Source organism: Chinchilla lanigera, unplaced genomic scaffold, assembly GCF_000276665.1.
Source record: "Chinchilla lanigera isolate Chin_1 unplaced genomic scaffold, ChiLan1.0 scaffold00011, whole genome shotgun sequence".
NCBI classification, from domain to species: Eukaryota; Metazoa; Chordata; class Mammalia; order Rodentia; family Chinchillidae; genus Chinchilla; species Chinchilla lanigera.
This window is the reverse complement of record NW_004955412.1, coordinates 31,185,424-31,205,226: the sequence shown is the minus strand read 5'-3', so window position 1 is coordinate 31,205,226 and position 19,803 is coordinate 31,185,424. Positions and strand designations below refer to the sequence as shown.

The following is a 19,803-nucleotide window of genomic DNA, read 5'->3' as shown; positions in this document are numbered from 1 at the left end:
GGGAGGAGCAGCCGCAGCAGGCCTCCCGGCCCGGCGCCCGGCTCCCGCAGGTAACGGGGACGGGGACGGGAGGGCGGGGGTGGCCGCTGCCAGCGAGCGCTCGGCCCGCCGGCCAGGGACCCGCACGCCCGGCGGTGGGGGAGGGAAGCCTGGTCTGTCACCCGCCCGCGCGGGAGGCACCCGCGGGATCCTCTGGTGGCGTTTAATCCCGGGCGGGGAGCGCCGGCCTCGGGCCGCAATCCGGGGTCCTCGGGGGCGCTGGCTGCGCGCCGGGTGCCCACCACCCGAGGGCGGGCGGGGTGTTGCCCCCTTCACCTGGTCCGACCGCGAGCCCGATCCTTTTTATTTTTCCTCCCCCGCTACTGCCTCTCCGGTACAGGAAAGAAAAAGATGGCACTTGTTTTAAAAAAGAAAGAAAAGAAATGCAAATACATCTGCTTTTCTACCTGAGGGTCACTCTACATCTAATCATTTTATTGCCGGCCTAACCAGAAACAGGGATTACCTGCAAGTGAAATAAAGCTAGAACTGATGAAAGGAAATTGCATGTGACTTGTGTTTGAACCTTAACTAGAATTTAGTGTGGGGCCCATTGGCCGTGTACTTCATTGGAACACCTCCTTACAGAAATGAAGACAAAATTTTAATTTCTCTTTTATTTATAGGTAGATTATCTGTTGAGGTTAGGAAAAAGTTCTCTTTAACTTGCACTTATTTTCTGTTTTATTGAGACATAGGCTACAGTATCATAAATACCAAAGAGTTTGGATAGCTCAAGGTTTTGGTAGTTTCCTTTTGCCTACCCTTTCAGTTGAGATTCTTAGATTTGAAAAACAATTCTATAAATCTTCATCTTCCCAATTATTTCACTTTAAGTTCCGGTGGATTCACAATATTTAATTTTGTCTAGTTTCTCTTATGAGGGAATGTGAAAATGTGTTTTAGGATGACATTTGTTAATTATGAAAACTACATTTACTCATTTTGTGCAACATTGTTAGGCGTTTTACATATGTAATCTTATGTTGTTCCCGGAACAACCTAACGATGAGGTTATTGTTACTTGAATTTTATACATGAGACAGAAACTTAGTAGTATTAAGTAACTTGTCCTAGGCCAGATAAGTAAGTGAGAGTTGAGATTTGAATCTCGATGCATTTCTAGGGGAGGTGTACTTCTGCTGTACCTTTCAGTAGAGGTATAAGTTCTTTTTAACTTTGTCGTGATAAATTACAGTCTTACAGAAGTTGGAATAAAAAAACACATTGAGTGCCCCAATACCTACATTCAGTGGTTAACATTTTTGGCACACTGTTCCTTTCTTTCTCAGTGTGAACACTACTTATCAAAATTAACGTTATTCCAATTTCCTCAGTTCTAAAAGTGTCTTTCAAGGGTTGTGCATTCCATTCCATTTGGTCATTGAGTCTAGTCCCTTTGATGTAAAGGAATAGTATCCATTCATCTCCGCAGTTTTCTAACACCTAGTTGAGCAAACTAGTTGTCTTGTAGAACTGAATATTTTGGACTTGTCCATGCTATCCTAGTTTCCTTTGACTTCCTCTTTTCCCCCTGAATTTCCTGTTAGCTGGAAGTTTGGTCTAAAGAAAAGCTTGATTTGCCTAAAGAAAAACTTTTTTTTAGCAAGAATACTTAATGGGTGATGCTGTATACCTCATATTGTATCATATAGTAGATAGTGCAGGTAAAATCAGATTGCCATACTGTTAATGATGCTAATGTGACCATGCTATGGATTGCCAATTTGTGATTAGTATGTGAACATAGGGTGGTACTTTGATGCAAATACTCTGCTTCTAACTACATTTTGTTTAGTAATTTTTTTGTTTTGCTTTTTGAGACAGGGTCTCACTTTGTAGGTCAGATTGGCTTTAAACTCACTGTGTAGCTTAGGCTGGCCTTGAACTTGCAGCGATCCTCCTGCCTCAGCCTCCTGAGTGCTGGAATTACAGGCATGTACCACCATGCCTGACCTGCTTAGTAATTTTTAGTACCAATTGATGATTTTGCTTTAATCATCTATTTTACTAGAGGTTCTTTGTAAGAAAGAGATTCCCGGATTTGGGAGATGAACTGTTTTTATCCCTTCATCACTTAAGTATTCAAAGTAAAGAGCTGGGAAAATAGTCACCCCCAGTGATAGCAAATAGGTTTTTTCATTATTTTTGGTATTAAAATACCACTATAGATTTGTGAATTTTAATTTACTCATTGTTTTATAACTAATTATGTCCTTTTTCTGGATGACCAAATTGTCCTATATTTGGTAGTAGGAACTCTTGCCTAGCTGACTGCTGTGTCTTTTGACACCTGTGCTCACTATTAATTTTCAAGTGTTTTCTGACACAAGGTATCCTGGGCTGCTTTTGTTCTTTTCTTTGCTTCACATCTTGAAAGGCTGTTTATCCAAGGAGTCTTGGTTCCTTTTAATGACAAGTGATGTATAGAAACCAAGATCAGGATGTTTGGCATATTCATTGCTACCAGGGAATCATTGTTTCTATGCCCTTTGAGAGAACAGAACTAAGAAATTTGTTTTTCCTTGTTTGTGCATTTCTAGTGATATAGCCAATTCATATTTAGCATAGCAGACTTTTTCTTCTTTGATTCTGTATTTCTCTTTTGTCTCAAATGAAAATCATGCTACAAATAAAATGTGTTTATTGCTTTCTACAATATACACAAAATCATTGTAAAATTACAATACTCATATTACTGGTTTTGAGTGAAGTTTAAGACAGTATAAATGTGCTGTCTGCAGATATAAAGATTTTTGGACATGCGGTCAAGATAGGACATTTTCAGCTAGGCATAGTCGTGCCATGCCTCTTGGGAGGCTGAGGCAGGAGGATCACTGCAAGTTCAAGGCCATCCTGGGCTACATAGCAAGACCCTGTCTCAATAAATAAATAAATAAATGACATTTTGTTTGCATTAGACCAAATTGGTAGAAATTCAGTATTATGTGGTTTCAAATACTGTGTTTAGATAGTTTTAAGAGGAAGTAATGGTTGTCTAAAGTAGGCTGAGCACAGTTAGACCTTATGTTTACTTCTGTCAACCAGGTGCTAAAAAACAAAAGTTATGCCCACACAACGAAAGTATATTCTGTGATCCCCATCACTGCGTTTAGTAATAAAACAATTATGTTTCTTCCAGAGAATAGAATGGGATGATGGATAATGCATGCACTTTATACCTATTTACCCTCATTCTGTCTAATTTCAATAACATAGACTACCCAGGATATTTAAAGCAGATAAGATCATGAAAAACATGATACAGTTGCAAGAGTATGTATAATCATGGAGCAGCAACAGCCTATTGTGGTAGACTGCATTGACTAATAATTGGGTTATAATAACTATTGTATACTTTTCTCATTGCTGAGACAAAAATACCCAATACTCATAAGTTAAAGGAAGAAAGGTTTATTTCAACTTACAGTTTATAGAGGTTTCAGTCCGTAGTCAACTGGCTCCAAAGCAGAGCAGAATGGCAGAGGACAAACAGTCTGTGGCAGGGCAGGCAGGAAACAAACTGAGCCTCCGTTTCCTTTTTATTCCACCTAGGCTACAAACCTATTGGTTAGTGCCACCCACACTCAGGGTGGGCCTTCCCATTATCAGCACTCAGTAAGTACTATGCTAACCCAGTCAGTGGACCACACACCCATAGTGCCAGTATCACACACCTGAAATCCGTGGCAGTGAACCTATGGCACACATGCCACAGTGAGTTGCTAGTATCATTGAAAGCTCTAAAAGGGTCGCCATCACTGCTGTGGATCCAGCCACCTCTCAAAGGCCCACCTTTAACACATGAGGCTTTGTGGGGACATCAAGATAGGAGCTGTAACAATTGCTAACTTTTGTTGTGCCTGTTCTATATAGCAGTTTCATGCGAAACATTTTTTACCTCATCGGAGTTGAATCCCATACTCTTTGATTTTGGTACTGGTATCTTATTTTTTAAGTAAGGAAACTGAGCTAGAAGGATTAAATGACTTGCTTAGGGTCTCATAGTTAGTAATTAGTAGACCCAGGTTTCAAACGGGTCTGTCTGCAGAGCTTGCACTTAGCTACTTGCCATACCTTACAGTTAAGTGTAACAAGTCATAAAAATGGATATATTTTTCATCACCATCAATAAGAAACTACATGACTGATGTTTATCCTATAAGAACCCAGAGATTGCATGCCAAGAGTCACATTTGTTTCTTAGGTCTGTTACATGTTTAGATTTCCTCTTTTTAAAAATGTGAGGTAGACCCAGGCATGGTGGCACATGCCTGTAATCTCAGCACTTTGGAGACTGAGGCAGGAGGATTGACAAATTTGAGCCCAGTCTCAAAGTTTAAGAAAAAAAAGGAAAAAGAAAGAGAAAAAGAAAGAAAAAGGGGACAAAGGATGTAGTTCAGGAAAGAAAGAAAGAAAAAGAAAAAAGGGACAGGATGTAGTTGAGACCCTGGGTTCAATCCCTAGTACTTCAGAAAAAGAAAGAAAAAAATGGAGTCCCTGACTCCTTGTCTCAGGAAGTGCATTTAGATAATACTTTTTGAAACAGACATTTTGAAAATGAAGTATCTGGAACTAAGATGAATTGAGTAGAGAGATGATAAAGCAAGTATCATATAATAGAAGGTTAATGATAGACCTAAGTGTAGTTATTCAGACAGTTAACTGTAAATTTCCTTCAATGTGGCCTATGCCAGTGTGGTGGCACATGCCTGTAATCCCAGCACTTGGGAGGCTGAGGCAGGAGGATCGTTGAGAGTTCAAGACCAGCCTGGGCTACAGAGTAAGCTCAAGGCCAGCCTGAACTACATAGCGAGACCCTCTCTCAAAAAGTAAGTAGATAAATAAATAAATGTGGCCTATATGTGAAAATGTTCACAGTAAAGTGTTGGAGTGATTAAAAATATATTCCTATTATAAAACAGGATTGACAGCTCTGTAAAAATTAATAACATGCAGTATCCCCCATGTTATCTATGATGGTCCTCTGAAGCTTCTTGTCTTTCTAGCCTTGTAAAGAATAAAACTTTTTCACTGAAAGTGGTAAGGTACCAAAGAGAGCCTCTTGTAAAGGGGACTTCTCATTGCTTAACAGACTGTTAATTAGGCTTCTTTCAATGCTAATTTTTAGTACCTTTATAGCTATTACATTTATCAAAAATAATCTTCCCCTGTGGTTTCCTGACATTTTGTAGGGTGCTATTGAGTATACTTTTTATATAAGCTTTATGGGTGTTTTTGCTTTAAATGGCACCACATTCACTATGAAACAGATAATAGTTCCACCTCAGAATGGTTGCTTGAAATTAATCTCCTATTAAGCTGAAAGTCATATCAGTTTTTCTTTGTTCTTTATATTAGAAATACTTCACTGCATTTTAGGCCATGAAATCTTTAGATTTCTAGTCACAGATTCCAAAACAGCAAGTATATATGTGCCTTCTGAAAGTACAAAGAAACCTTCAATTTATATAATATTGCTGGTTGAAGGCCACATTGAATTTTTTTTAACATTATTGTTAGTACCTAGGATGCGCTTGGTTAGCAATTTTTGTTTATCCTGGTGTAAATCAATGGCCTGTACTGTCAAGGCATTTCATATTGGTAACTCTAAAAAATATATATATTGGTAACTCTGTCATAGAAGAGTAAAAAGGAGTTGATCAAGCTCATTCTTAATGTCTCACTCCTGCAAAACATTATCTCCCTTTTCTCTACATTGAATACCCTTCTTTTTTTTTTTTTTTTTTTTTTGGTACTGGGGGTTGAACCCAAGACTGTGCATGCTAGACAAGCACTCTACCACTGAGCTACATTGCCAGCCCCTATCCTTCCATTTAATGTATTAAAATATCTTTCAGAGGGGCTGGGGATTTAGCTCAGCGGCAAAAGCGCCTGCCTGGCAAGCGCAAGGTCGTGAGTTCAGTTCCCGGTACCGGAGAAAACACCAAAAAAATAAAAAAATAAAAAATAAAAATAAAAAATAAAATAAAATAAATATCTTTCAGAACTTAAAGTTACAAATGTTGGATATCTGATCTTTGCACTTTTAACATTGTTACTTTACTGTATTGCCACCCTGCTGCAGTTGTTTTGGCCACTTTAATATTCTACTGCTGTCTTTCTACAAGTATTAAACTGTAAATAATTCTTTATAGTTTATATTTTCATTTCACTTGTTTTGTTTTTATTGTTATTGATGAGACAGGATCAAACCTCACTCATCCTCTTAACTACACTCAAGTGCTCTACTATAGAGCTACATTCCCATCCCTTTAATTTGATTTTGATAGTTTTTGATGCATTCAGCATAGCTACAAATGCCCTGGAGTGGCACATGAAGAGTATGAGTCTTTGGAATCAAGTTTTTAATGGAGCTATTACCCTCTGGTTTCTGAAACAACTGTAGATCATTTTTTTTAAATTACTTCATCTTACTCAGATCTTAACCTGCTAAAAATCTGATCCTTACCTACTCTTGGCAAACATGGATATTTAGTATTATACTTTATTAAATATTTTATTTGTTCTCTTTGATTATTGAAATTGGGATAGTCTGGTTCAAAGGAAGAAAATAACATCTTAGAGTTTGTGGAGACTTACATACTGCAGTTACTTTGCTTTCATTTTTCTCTTTTTACTAATACTAATGTTTATGAGCATCCCTACTTCCCATCTTTAAATTTTTCTCCTTTTTATATTCCAAATACCTGAGTTTTACTTTTCTTTGACTGTTTTTCTGTCTGCTTTAGTTCTTCCCAATGTTCATTTCCTTTTTGTGGCTTTCCATTACTGTGGAAAGACAAGATTCTTTTATGTTTGGTGCCTTTTATATGCCACATAAAACTGTACAAACCATACTTCTGTGAGAATTATTGATCTTAACCTCTCTTCACTTTTTGGCCCACCTGGTATTGTTTCTTCCTCATTTCTGCTTCATTCAAGTAAATTTGCTTAATCTTCCTTTGAGAGGTAGTGTAGCATAGTGTTAGGAGCACCAACTCTGAAGCATACTACCAGGGTTCAGATATTGACTCTTACTTTCTATTTGTCTTACTTATTTTACTCTTCTTGTTGCTGTGACAAAATACCCAACACCCAAAGTTACTGGAGGAAAGGTTTATTTAGCTCAGTTTGTAGAGATTTTAGTCCACAATCAGCTGGCTGCAAGGTAGGGTGGTTTGGCAGTGGGGAATCACAGAAGAGAACCAATTCATGGCAAGCAGAAAACAGCAAAAGCAAGCAGGCAAAGGAAAAGATAAACCTCCTTCTTCCCCTTATATTGTATCCAACTACCAGGATTAAGGGGAAGTGCCAAACCAATCAGTGGACTGATATAGTTATAGCCTAGTCTTAATTCAAGCATCATACACTCTAGATTCAGCCACTTCTGGAAAAGCCCCACCTATGACCAAATGAAGCTTTAGTGGCCATCTATACCCAAACCATAAGACTGGTAGTCTGATGTTGGACTAATTCCTTATCTTTTTTTATGCTTTATTTTCCTCACTGATAAAGATACTAAGTGGTATCTATCTCAAAAAGTATATGAAAATTAAGTTATGTAGTATGTAAAAATACTTAGAGCAACTGTCACTTTCCAAGTTGTTAACTAATGATTATTATTAGTGCCTTTAATAAAAAGTTATTCAAAGCCATTACATATTTTTGATCAGTTTATTGAAATGCAACTTTAAAGGCATAACTTATTGTCACTATAAATTTACCAATTTCGGGCTGGGGATTTAGCTCAGCAGCAAAGCGCCTGCCTGGCAAGCGCAACGTCGTGAGTTCGGTTCCCGGTACCTGAGAAAAAACCAAAAAAAAAAAAAAAAAATTCACCAATTTCATGTGGGTCTCCAGTTCCTCCAAACCATCCTTCCGTTTTTATTTTTTCTTCACATCTCTCCTATTTTATTTGCCTCAAAATTTTACTCCGTCTCCCCCTTCTGTGTAAAAATTACAGCTGTACCTTCCCTTTCCTCTTTTTCCATCATTGGGAAAAGACTAATCCTTTCAGTCATAATCTGAATCTCATTTATCTCTGCCTATCCAAGGTTCTTTTACCATCTTTTATCACTTGTATAATCATTTGTGTCTTACTTTTCTTGTTGCTGAAACAAAATACCCAGCACCCAAAATTAAAGGGGAAATGTCTATTTAGCTCACAGTTTGTGGAGGTTTCAGTCTGTAATTGGCTGACCCTAAGCCAGGGTGGCATGTGGCAACCGCTCATGGTGGTGAAAGACAGCAAAAGCAACAAGCAAGCGTGGAGGAGGAGAGCAAGCCTCTTTCTCTCCCTTATAGCATATGCCAGGCTACCTGCCCTAGCGCAAGTATAGCGTATCTTTAATCCCAGCATTAGACCATGAAACAATAGCAAACTCTAGGTTCAGCTACCTCTGAAAAGCCCATCCCCCATGACTGCATGAGGCTCTGGGGGCACATCCAGGCACAAACCATAACAGTTTGTATCTTTAACATTTCCTTCTCCTGTGAATCTTTTCCAAAAATGATCAAAACATTCTCTGTATGATTGCCACAATAAAATACATATGTACTGTTGGAGGGAGGTGAAAACCATGTTCTGGTTTCTCCATTCTATAAAAATGTCATTATCCTCTCTAGAACTCTGCTAAAATTAACCCCCAGTCCTTCGTTGATCTCTTTGTTTCACTGCAGCTAACTCCTTGCTCTATCTTTAGACCCAAACTAGTTCAGGTTGAATTGTGTACTCAGTTTTCACTCCCTTATTTCTGTGTATTCTTTGTTGCAGTCTTCTAACTCTACTATTCTTCTTTGTGTGCTTCTACAAAGTCATTAGTGACTCCTTTGTGACTGTATCAAATAGATACTGGTTTATACTTTTGACCTATTATTTGACAGTCATCCCTTGAAATACCCTGAGCCTTTCATTTCTGAAATGTCCTACCATCCTGGTTATTCTGTATATATGTTGCCCAGGTTTTCCTTCAGTTCCTACTTCCATTTTTTACTCTTTTCCTCTCTTAATCTATCTAGCTAAAGGCTTATGCATTTTGCTTTTTTTTTTTTCAGAAAACCAAGTTTAGCTTTAATTTTTCTGTAATTTAAGTGGGTTGTTTTTTTTTTTTCTCATTTATGTCTGTGCCTCTTCCCATCCCATACTTATATTAGGTTTATTTTACTCTTTTTCTAGCTTCCCCACCCTGGTTTTTATGTTTCATCTTTAGACAGGGTCTCAAGGTTGCCCAGGGTGGACACAAATTTACAGTCCTGCCTCAGCCTCCCAGAGCACTGCCACCACACCCTACATTTTCTAGCTTCATAAAGTTGAAATTGAGACCACTGGTTTTTGTTTTTTTTTTTTGGTCTTTTTGAGACAGGGTCTCACTCTGCAGTTCAAGCTGGCCTTGAGCTCACTTTCTAGCCCAGGCTGGTCTCAAACTCTAAACCATCCGAGTTCTGGGATTAATAGGCATGTGCCGCTGTGCCTGGCTTTTTTTCTTTTTAATTGTGAATTATATACAATTTGGTGGCATTAAGTATATTCACATCTTTGTGCAACTGTCATTACCGTCCATCCTCAGAACTCTTCATTTACAATTATAACTGCCTTCATTAAATACGAACTGCTCATTCTGCTCTCCCTATGTTCCCTTGCAATTACTGAAAACAACAGTCATTTCAACAGTTAAATGATACATTGTGATACGCTTGGGCAGTGGTATAGTCCTCAGCAATCAAAAGGAACAAAAGATGGGGGGCCCATGTTGGTGACAACATGGATGAATCTCAGAATAATCATATCAAGTGAAAAAAGCCATACTGTATCGTTTCATTTTTATAATTCTGGAAAATTCAGTTAATCCAAAATGAAAAGTAAATTGATGATTCACAAGGAGGAGCAGGGGGAGACATTACCAAAAACAAAGCACAAAGAAACTTATAGGGATCACAGAAATGTTCCTTATTCTGATTGTGGTGATGAAATATATGTCATACCTCATCAAATTATACACTTCACATGTGAACATGAGTGCTCACTTTAGCAGCACATATACAGATATGAACATGTATATCAGTTATATCTCAGTGAAGCACTTACAAAATGATTTTTTTAAATTTTTTAAAAAAATTTGTACTAATAACACATACAGTTAATATCATGTAAATTTTGGAATTACTCTTAGGACATACACTCTGGAAAACCTGTCATTGGTATTATATCAAATACTGGATCATGGATGTAGACAGAGCTACTATAAGAAGGAAATGCAGTGTAGCTTAAGGATAAAATGAGGACAAAGGTTAATTATTCAGAAGTTAGAGAAGAACAAAATATAGTAGAATTTAATCTGTTAAGAGCAAAGGAGCCAAGCATGGTAATCCACACCTGCAATCCCAACATTCTGCAGGCCAATGCAGGAGGATTGCTGAGAGTTTGATGCCAGTTCGGGCTATGTAGTGAGTTCAAGGCTCATCTAAAAAACATGGCAAGACCCTGTCTCAAAAAAAAAAAAGCAGTAAGGAGGGAATTCCAAAAAGGAGCCAGAGATGGCGATGTGTGATGTAGTTAGAGAATGAGGAGTCAAAGAAAGCTTGACTAGAGTAGCGAGTCCATATTGGAGAGAGAGATAGCCATCTCTAAAACATCAGAAAGTATAATACAACATGGAGAGTATTAAATACATAGTGAGAAAGTGTAGCATGGGATATATTGCTTTTACTAATCTTGTAACCACGGATAAGTCATTTATTCTGAATTTGAATTTCTTCATCACTATGGTGGGAGGTAATAGTTTATCTTATTTCAAAGATTTGATATGTTGAAATTAACGTGTATTAAATCTGACAAGAGTGTATGAAAGTGCTGAAAACTACTGATCAGTGGCTGTTAATTGTTCAGTGTGATAACAAAGGTGTGAGCTAAACAGGTTCTGAACTCAGAGGATTGTATTTTGAGACCACTTGAATAATGGTAAAGGATGAATTCAAGGTTGATATTGTAGAGGTAAGGAGACCAATCAGGGTGCTAAATAGTTAACTCAGTGGCAGTGGAGAAAGGAGAGGATGGTTTGAGATAGTCACTGAGTCTATGTTGGGAGAAAGAAAAAAGTTTAATTTCCTGATTGTCACAAACAGGATGTCTTAAACAAATTTATTATCTCACATTTCTAGAGGTCAGAAGTGTGAAATCAGATCACTGGGTTGAAATCATGGTGTTGGGAGGAGTTCACTGCCTCTGAAGGCTCTAGGGCATTGGTGGCGAACCCATGACATGAGTGCTTCATCTGACTGGCTGTTATCATTGAAAGTTCTCAAAGGTTTGCTGTCACTGTTCTAGGGTAAACCGTTCTTGCGTCTTCCAGCCTGTGTTGGCTGCTTGCATTCATTTTGTGACCACATCATTCATCACTTCAGTCTCCACACCCTGCCTTGTTATTCCTTCATCCCTCCCTTTTTCTTTTCTTGTACAAGGATACTGTCTTGGTTACTTTTCTTTCATTGCTGAGACAAAATACCTAACACCCAGAATTAGGGAATAAAAGGTTTATTTAGCTCACAATTTTTGGAGGTTTCAGTCTATTCGGCTGGCTCCAAAGCAGAGAGGCACATGGCAGAGGGCAGCAGTTCATGGTGGCAGAAGACAGCAAAAGCAGCAAGAGCAAAAGAGGAGGAGCAGCGGCAAGCAGCCTCTTTCCCTCCCTTACACTGTATGCAAACTACGTACCCCAGGGGCCGGTGTAGCACTCCCACCCATAATCCCAGCAGTGGACTATGGATCAGTCAAAAATCTGAAGCCCGCCCTGTGGCTGCATGAGGATTGGGGGGGACATGGCGTACACAAATCATAACAGATACCACCTGGATAATCCAGGATAACCCCCACACCACCTCCTATCCCATTCCAAAAAGACTCAGTCACATCTGCAAAGTCTGTTCTATAAAGATATCAGAACTGGGGATATAGCTCAGTGGCACAAGCACCTGCCTGCCTGGCAAGTGCAAGGTCCTGAGTTTGATTCCTGGTACCCTCCCCCCAAAAAATATATATAATCAGTCACAAACTTAAAGGATTCATGCACAGATATTTGGAGTGCTTTTAAATGGTCATTTGGGTTTTTTGGAAGTTCTGTCATTGGTCGGAGAACTTCAAAAGGAAGTGTACATTTGTGAGACATGATAACAAATTCATTTGGACCTTTTGAGGTACCTGTGGGATATCTGTATGAAGATATAATTTTATATATCAGAAAACCTTGAGCCAAGTGGCTTAAACAATAAATGCCTTTATTATTTCAGACAAGCCAAAATACAAAGTGGTAGGGTATACCAGCTTCAGAGTTGGTTAACTCAGCAATTCCATGGCATCACCAAAGACCTATCTTTTATTTTTTGTTTTGTTTTGTTTTGTTTCCAGTACCAGAAATCAAACTCATGACCTCATGCTTGCCAGACAGGCACTGTGCCACTGAGCTAAATCCCCAGCCCCGGGAAGACCTGTCTTTCGCTCTACTTTTTGCTTGCCGTTTTTAGACTAGCTCTCCCACAGTTACAGATGCCCCCCAGAATTCTAGTCCTCAAATCTAGAGATGAAACAACATAGCTGGCTTGTTTTGTATGCCCTTGTTGGCCAGACCTAACCTGTGAGGCACCTCTACAGGTTCTATTTTTCTTGACCATCATCTTTAACCTAAATAGATCTATTATATCTACAGTACAGATCAGTTGAGGTATGTATACCTCTGCCTCGTACACAAATGTAACACTCATCCTTTGTGATTGTTTATTTTGCGAGTACTTTTAGTCATTTCTATTGTTTAATATTTATCCCATTTATGAGGCATGTTTTGTTTTCTCCGTATTGATAGCATTTATCTTTGCATTTGATTTTCACAAAATCACGTATCTCTGCTTATTAGCACTTTTAGCATTCTTACTGTCCTTGTACTAACAACATGCTAGATTCAATATTTAAAACTTTTTTTAAAAAGACAAATCAAGGTGTATTATGTACAGGTATAAAATCCCTATAATGAATGTGATCATTGTATATACCTAAATTGTACCAGTAAACTTAATTAAATTTTTAAAAAACTGAAGCACAGAGAGAACAAATCAGTGAAAGCCAAAATTTAAATGGTCATGATTATCATCTCTCTTTTTTTTAAATCATCTCTTGGAAGTGGGCACAGTTAACACTCTTGTTTTGGAAAATGACTTTGATTTATCAATAAACATTTTTAAGAGAACATAATTTTGCTAAATTTGGCTGCAAAGGAAGTGTACCTAAGGGACAGTTTCCATGTGTTATTGGGAGATGGTGTGGGAATGGAGAAGCAAAAATGAATACAGTAAGCCAGGCATGGTGGCACACACCTTTAATCCTAATACTATGGGAGGCTGAGGCAGGAAGGTGACAGTTTTGAGCCAAGCGTAGGCAATTGAGCAAGACTTGTCTCAAAAATGAAAAGTAAAATAAGGGTTGGGGTTATAGTTAAGTGGAAAGGCCCCCAGTTCAGTTCCCAGGACTGCAAAGAGGGGAAGAATAAATATGGTAGTCCTGCCAGATGTGGAGGCACATGCCTGTAATCCCAGTGCTTGGGCGGCTGAGGCAAGAGCTTCACCATGAGTTCAAGGGCAGCCTGGACTACATAGTTCAAGTCCAGTCTCAACTGCATAGCAAGTCCCTCCCTGTCCTGCTATCCAGCACCATGCCCAGCTTCTTAGATACGTGTATATGGAAAAATATATATAAAGTTGAGTACTATGTTTGATTCAGGCATCTGCTACAATTTTGGAATGTGTCCTCAGATGAAGAGGGTACTATGGTATTAGATTTTAATCTATGGATAACTGAGTTTTGATGGCATGCATTCATCATCAACGAAAGACTCTGCAGTGAAGTGTTAGTTGGACATGAAAACTGAGTTCGGCTTCAGATGTTGAATTTGAAATCTGGCAGACACATTCAGATAATTGTCTTCACTGTAGCTAGTCATTAGAGGCCTCAAATTGAGCTTCAGGAAGGTTATTACTGGTTAGTTAAGTAAGAGGTAATAGAGTGAAAGATGTATCCTTAGGATATCTCATCAGGTACTGAGCATATATAATATTGTATATATATGACATGCTAGTTAGTAGGCACTTTACCTATTCTGCACTTGCAGAAAACTCACGACTTGTTTAAGGTCATCTCATCATTTTTGTACAGCCATGATTAAGACCCAGGTCTCTGAACTGCAGAGTTACTGCTTTTCATAGCATTCATTGTTTCCAGACAACATCAGTGTATTAGTGGATAATTTAATTTGGTATTTAACACTTGAATAAAGATTATACATAAAGTGAAGAAATATGTTATTGCATTTTGAATAATATGAGAAGATTGGTTGCATTAATCCGTAGTAATGTGTCAAAAGACTCTGTTTTTGCCCTTACAGCAATCTTCTGTATTTTAAAAGGAAATTTAATAAGTGTTACTGGTAGATCTAGAATTAGGAACCTTAATAGAAGTTGATGAATAATCATGATGTAAGGTGTATATGGTTTATTGGGAAGATTAGAGGTAGTACATTTCTAATAAAATTGAAATTAAGCCAGTCACAGTGACATTTACCTGAGGTCCCCAGCTACTTCAGAGGCTAAATAAGGAGAATCTTGAGCGCAGGAGTTTGAAGCCAGTATAGGCAACAGAGTGAAATGTTCTCTTTTGAAAGAAAGAAAGGGAGAGGAAGGAAAAAAAAGAAAGCTTCATACCCATCCTTTATGATTTTTTTTTTTTTTAAAACAAGGTCTCGCTATATGGTTCAGGCTTGTCTTGAATGTACTATGTAACTCAGGCTCATCTCAAACTCATGGCATTCCTCCTGCTCACCCTCTCCTGAGTGCTGGGATTACAGGTGTGTACCACCACACTTGGCTATGTATATGTATTTTTTAAGACATTCAGAAAATATATACTAATGTTTGGTATTTTTACACTCAATTGCTCTTTCTTTAGATTGTTGGTCAGCAAAAACTACAACTAAGACAGCTTTTAAAATTCTGGCCCATGCTGAGTATGATGGTGTACACCTCTAATTCCAGCATTTGGGAGACAGGCAGGAGTATCACTGCAAGTTTGAGGCCAGTCTGGGCTACATAGTAAGTTCAAGAACAGCCTGCACTACATACCAAGACCTTGTCTTAAAAAAAAAAAAACACCAAGACCTTGTCTTTAAAAAAAAAAAAAAAAAATCTGGCCCAGGCATAGGGGGCTGGGTATAGCTTAGTGGAAGATTGCATACCTAGTTTTTGACGGTCCCTGGGTTTGTTCTGCGGCACTGCACCCCCCGACCCAAGGCTGGCCAAATAATATTTCATTTTTTATAAAACATTTTATTATTGAATTTGCCTAACTTTCTACTAATTTGACAACTGAGAAAGGTGTTTATGATAACAAGACATAGCATTTCCCAAAACAGTTCTCTTTAGTTCTTTTTTTTTTTTGGTTTTTTGGTTTTTTGGTTTTTTGGTTTTTCTCCGGTACTGGGAACTGAACTCACGACCTTGCGCTTGCCAGGCAGGCGCTTTGCTGCTGAGCTAAATCCCCAGCCCCAGTTCTCTTTAGTTCTGTAAAAGCAGTGGTACTTCCTAAGGCTGAACAATATGTATTATGTCAAGTTTTGTTTATCCATTCATTTGTCCATGCACACTTAGGTTTCTTCTACAGGTTTTAAATCCCTTATTTAACTAATGACTAAGGATTATTCATAAATTCAAAGAATCTCAAGGCAGAGTAATTTTGGAAGGTCATCTAGTCCTTTTGCCTTCTAATACTTCCCCCAAACATAACATTCTCATATTCTACCATATCTTCAATAAGTGTGGTTACTTTAAACTGTACATTTCTCTCTTTTCCAGGTTGCCAATTTTACCTATATTTTATTTAGTTAAAATAACCATGTGTGGCTAGTAGATACTATGTTAAACAATACAATTCCGTTTTTTTAATCCTTGTGCTTTTAACCTATCTCTACCATTATGTTTAAAATGAGTTCATTATGGATTTATTATATCCCCTCTGCCAGTCTCTGTCTTACATGGTTATGTACATTAAGACTTAAATCAGTTATTTTCTGTTTATTCCTTCTGTTCGTTATTTCCCTATGTTTTTGGTTTTTGATTCAGGGGTTTTTTTGTTTTGTTTGTACTTGGGATTGAGCCCAGGCAGGGCCTTTGCAAGGAGACAGGGTCTCATTAAATTATCATGCTGGGCTGAAATACGGAATCCTCCTTCCTTGGCTTCCCAGAATACTGGGATTTCAGGCTTAAGCTACCACACCAGATTCCCTGTTTTCTCTTTCATGCCTTGTTACGTTTTTAGGATTTCATTTTTATCCATAAAATTTTGAGTGTATAGGTTGCTGTACAGGTTATTTTGAATTTGCTCTAGGTGTATGTCACAGTTTGCTGATACCAACACTTAAGTTTAAAGTATATGGGCCAGTGATACAGCTCAGAGGCATAGCACCTGCCTGGCAAGCACGAGGTCCTGTGAGTTAGAGGCCAGCTTGAACTGCATAGCAAGACCCTGTTAAATAATACAATTCCCCAACCCCAAAAGAGATGTCTAAAATATTCTCCTTCATTCCTGAAGGATATTTCTGCTGGGTATAGAATTTTGGGTTGGCAGTTCTTTCCTTGAAGTACTGAGGAATGTGCCACTTTTTGTGGCATCTATGACTGTATTTAGTTTTCAGTGATTCAGTTATCTGTCTAGGTATTGATTTTTTTTTTTTTTTCAGTCCAATTACAGTTTACTGAGACTCTCAAATGTCGGGGTTTATGTCCTTTGCCAGTTTGGGAAGGTTTTAGCCATTATTTCACCGGATACTTGCTCAGCCCCACTCTTTCTCTCCTCTTACAGCTCTGAAGATGTGAAAGTTACATCTTTTTTATACTAATATAGCTCCCCTGAGGCCCTTTTTATCTATGTGTTTGTCTTTTTTTTTTTTTTTTTTAAGAGTAAAAGAAGGATAACATAGTAATAGGGGGACTTACCAAATTACAGACAAAGTGGTAGGAAATTATCAATGGTTATTGTTTTACATATTGTTATTTATAAGATAGTTTCTCAGGAAAAGAAATAGACAAATAATAGTGAGTTACAGACAAAAGAGGTAGATTATCAGTAGTTGTACTGTACTTTGGTATCTTCAAAGTGGCTTTTAAAGAAAATAAACAGAGCTATACATGAGTGACCAATTGAATAATCATTAACTATTCTCAATGGTTGTTGTAGGAAACACAAAATAATAAACATACATCCATTTACGAAATAGCATAGGGACAATAGAAACATTACAGAGTTCTGGACAGATTAGTAGGAAAATATCAATGGCTGCTGTAATACATGCTGGTATCTTCAAAGTGGTTTCTCAGGAAGACAGAGATATGCAAGAAGGATCTAACAAGTAGTTACAGCGTAAGGGTTGTCAAAAATAGGTATTACCTCCTCACCAGTGACTCCTTTCACTGAGGTGTGACGGCTGGAAGGAAGGCTAGGATTGAAAAGAAGGACCGAGAGACTTGCACCTGTGTTTAGCAGCAGGCTGTTTTCTTGTTCCTCCATCATCATGATTACCCGGGGCTCCTCCATGGAGATGACAGTCTGGCCAGAGGGAGAAGGCAGAGTATGCCCCAGGCCCCTCATTCCTGTTGGGTGTTTGTCTTTTTGACATAGAATTTCACTGTGTAGTTTAGGCTGGCCTTGAACTCACTTTGTAGCCCTAGCTAGCCTTGAATTTGCAGGGATCCTTCTGCTTCACTGTCTTGACTACTGGATTATAGATGTGTGCCACCACACCCAGCCTCTCTCCATCTTTTTTTAATCCATTTTCTGTTATTCAAATTAGATAATTTCTATTCTAGAATTAACTAATTCATTCCCCTGTCCGTTTGCCTGTTGAATTTATTTCAGAGTTTATGTTCAGATTTTTTTATTTTAAAATTAATATACAACTCACCTGTTTAAAGTGTACACTCAGTATATTCATTGGATTGTATGTCTATCACTACAGTCAACTTTAGATTATTTTCATTAACCCTAAAATAATCTCTGAAACTATTAGCTGTTACCCTCCAGTACCTCTGTAGTGAACCCTAGCCAGCTACTAGCCTCCTTTTTTTATCTCTAGAGATGTTTATGACTGGCTTTTGCACTTAGTATAATATTTTTAATGTTCATCCATGCCATAGTAGATATCAGTATTTTATTTTGATTGTTGCTAAATAAAACTCCATTGTCTAGGTATAGCACATATTGATAAGGTTGGCTAAGAGTTTGTCAATCTTCTTTAATCTTTCAAAGAACCAACAGTTTGATTCATGTGTGTTTTCTTAGTCTCTGTTGCATTAATTTCTCCTGTCTTTATAATTTCCTCCCTCATATAAGCTTTGGGCTTGACTTGCTCTTTTTCCAGAAGTTTGTGAGGTTTGGCATTAGGTTATTTGTTTGAGCTTGCTCTGTTTTCCCAATATGGATAGTCACTGCTATAAATTTCCCTTGTAAGACTGCTTTCACTGTGTACTGTCAGTTTCATTATATTGTATCAGCATTATCACTTAATTGTAAAAAAACTGTCTCATTTCTTCTTTAATGTCATCTATGACCCATTGTTTGTTCAGGGGAGTGCTGTTTAATTTCCATGAGTTTATGAAGTTCTTGTGGTTTCTTTTGCCATTGATTTCCAAGTTCATTGCACTATTGTCTGATAATATATTTGGGATAATTTCAATTCTTTGCATCTACTTAAGCATGTTATATGAGCTAGTATGTGCTCTGTTTTGTTAAACGTCCCATGTACAGCTGAGAAGAATGTGTATTCTGATGTGGGGCAGAATACTGTTGTAGACATCTGCTGAGTCCATTTGTTCAAAAGTTTGGCTCATTTCTAATATTTTTTGTTTGTTTATTTGTTTTGTCTTTTTGAGACAGGGTCTCGCTATGCAGTTCAGGCTGGCCTTGAGCTCACTCTGTAGCCCAGGCTGACCTCGAACACACAACAATCCTCCCGCCTCAGCCTCCTGAGTGCTGGGATTGCAGGCATGCCACCATGCTTGGCTTCATTTCTAATATTTGTTGATTTTTTTTTTTTCTAGTTGATCTGTGTATGTGTGACAGTGGCGTATTGAAGGCCCCCCATTTCAATTGTATTAGTGCTTATTTGATTTTTCATGTCTGTTAATACTTGTGTTACATAGTTGGGTGCACTGGTATTTGGTACATATGTGTTCATGATTGTTGCCTCTTCCTCTTGGATTGTTCCCTTTACAAGGATGTAAGGACCTTCTTTGTCTCTCTTAATCAGTCTTGGCTTGAAATTCACTTTGTCTGCAAATAGAATAGCTATACCTGCTTATTACCAGGTTCCTGTCACATGGAATATTGTTTTCCATCCTTGGACTTTCAGTCTGTGAATTTCTTTTTGAATTAAACGTGTTTCTTATACTCAGCATATTGTTGGATCTTGCTTTTTGATCCATTATGCCAGTCTATTTCTTTTGATTGGTGAATTGAGAATATTAACATTGCTGGTTATAACTCATATGTATTGACTTATCCTAGTCATGTTATTTTGCTGTTGTTGGCTCCCTTTTTCCCCTCCTTTAATTGCTTGCCTTGACTGGTGGAGTCATTCTGTTGGGGTTTCTTGAGTTGTAATCCTTGTTATCTCTTTCCTGAATATCCTTCAGAACATTTTGTTTATTTATTTATTTTTATTTATTTTTTTTTTT

At 38.0% G+C, this 19,803-nt stretch overlaps 1 protein-coding gene across 1 annotated transcript in view; it reads left to right on the top strand.

The window, feature by feature from the left end:
- Positions 1-19,803, top strand: part of Zbtb44 (zinc finger and BTB domain containing 44) — a gene marked incomplete at its 5' end in the record, with an annotated part of 58,607 nt that continues 38,804 nt past the window's right edge. Inside the window, 1 exon segment of the mRNA XM_013511098.1 lies at positions 1-50.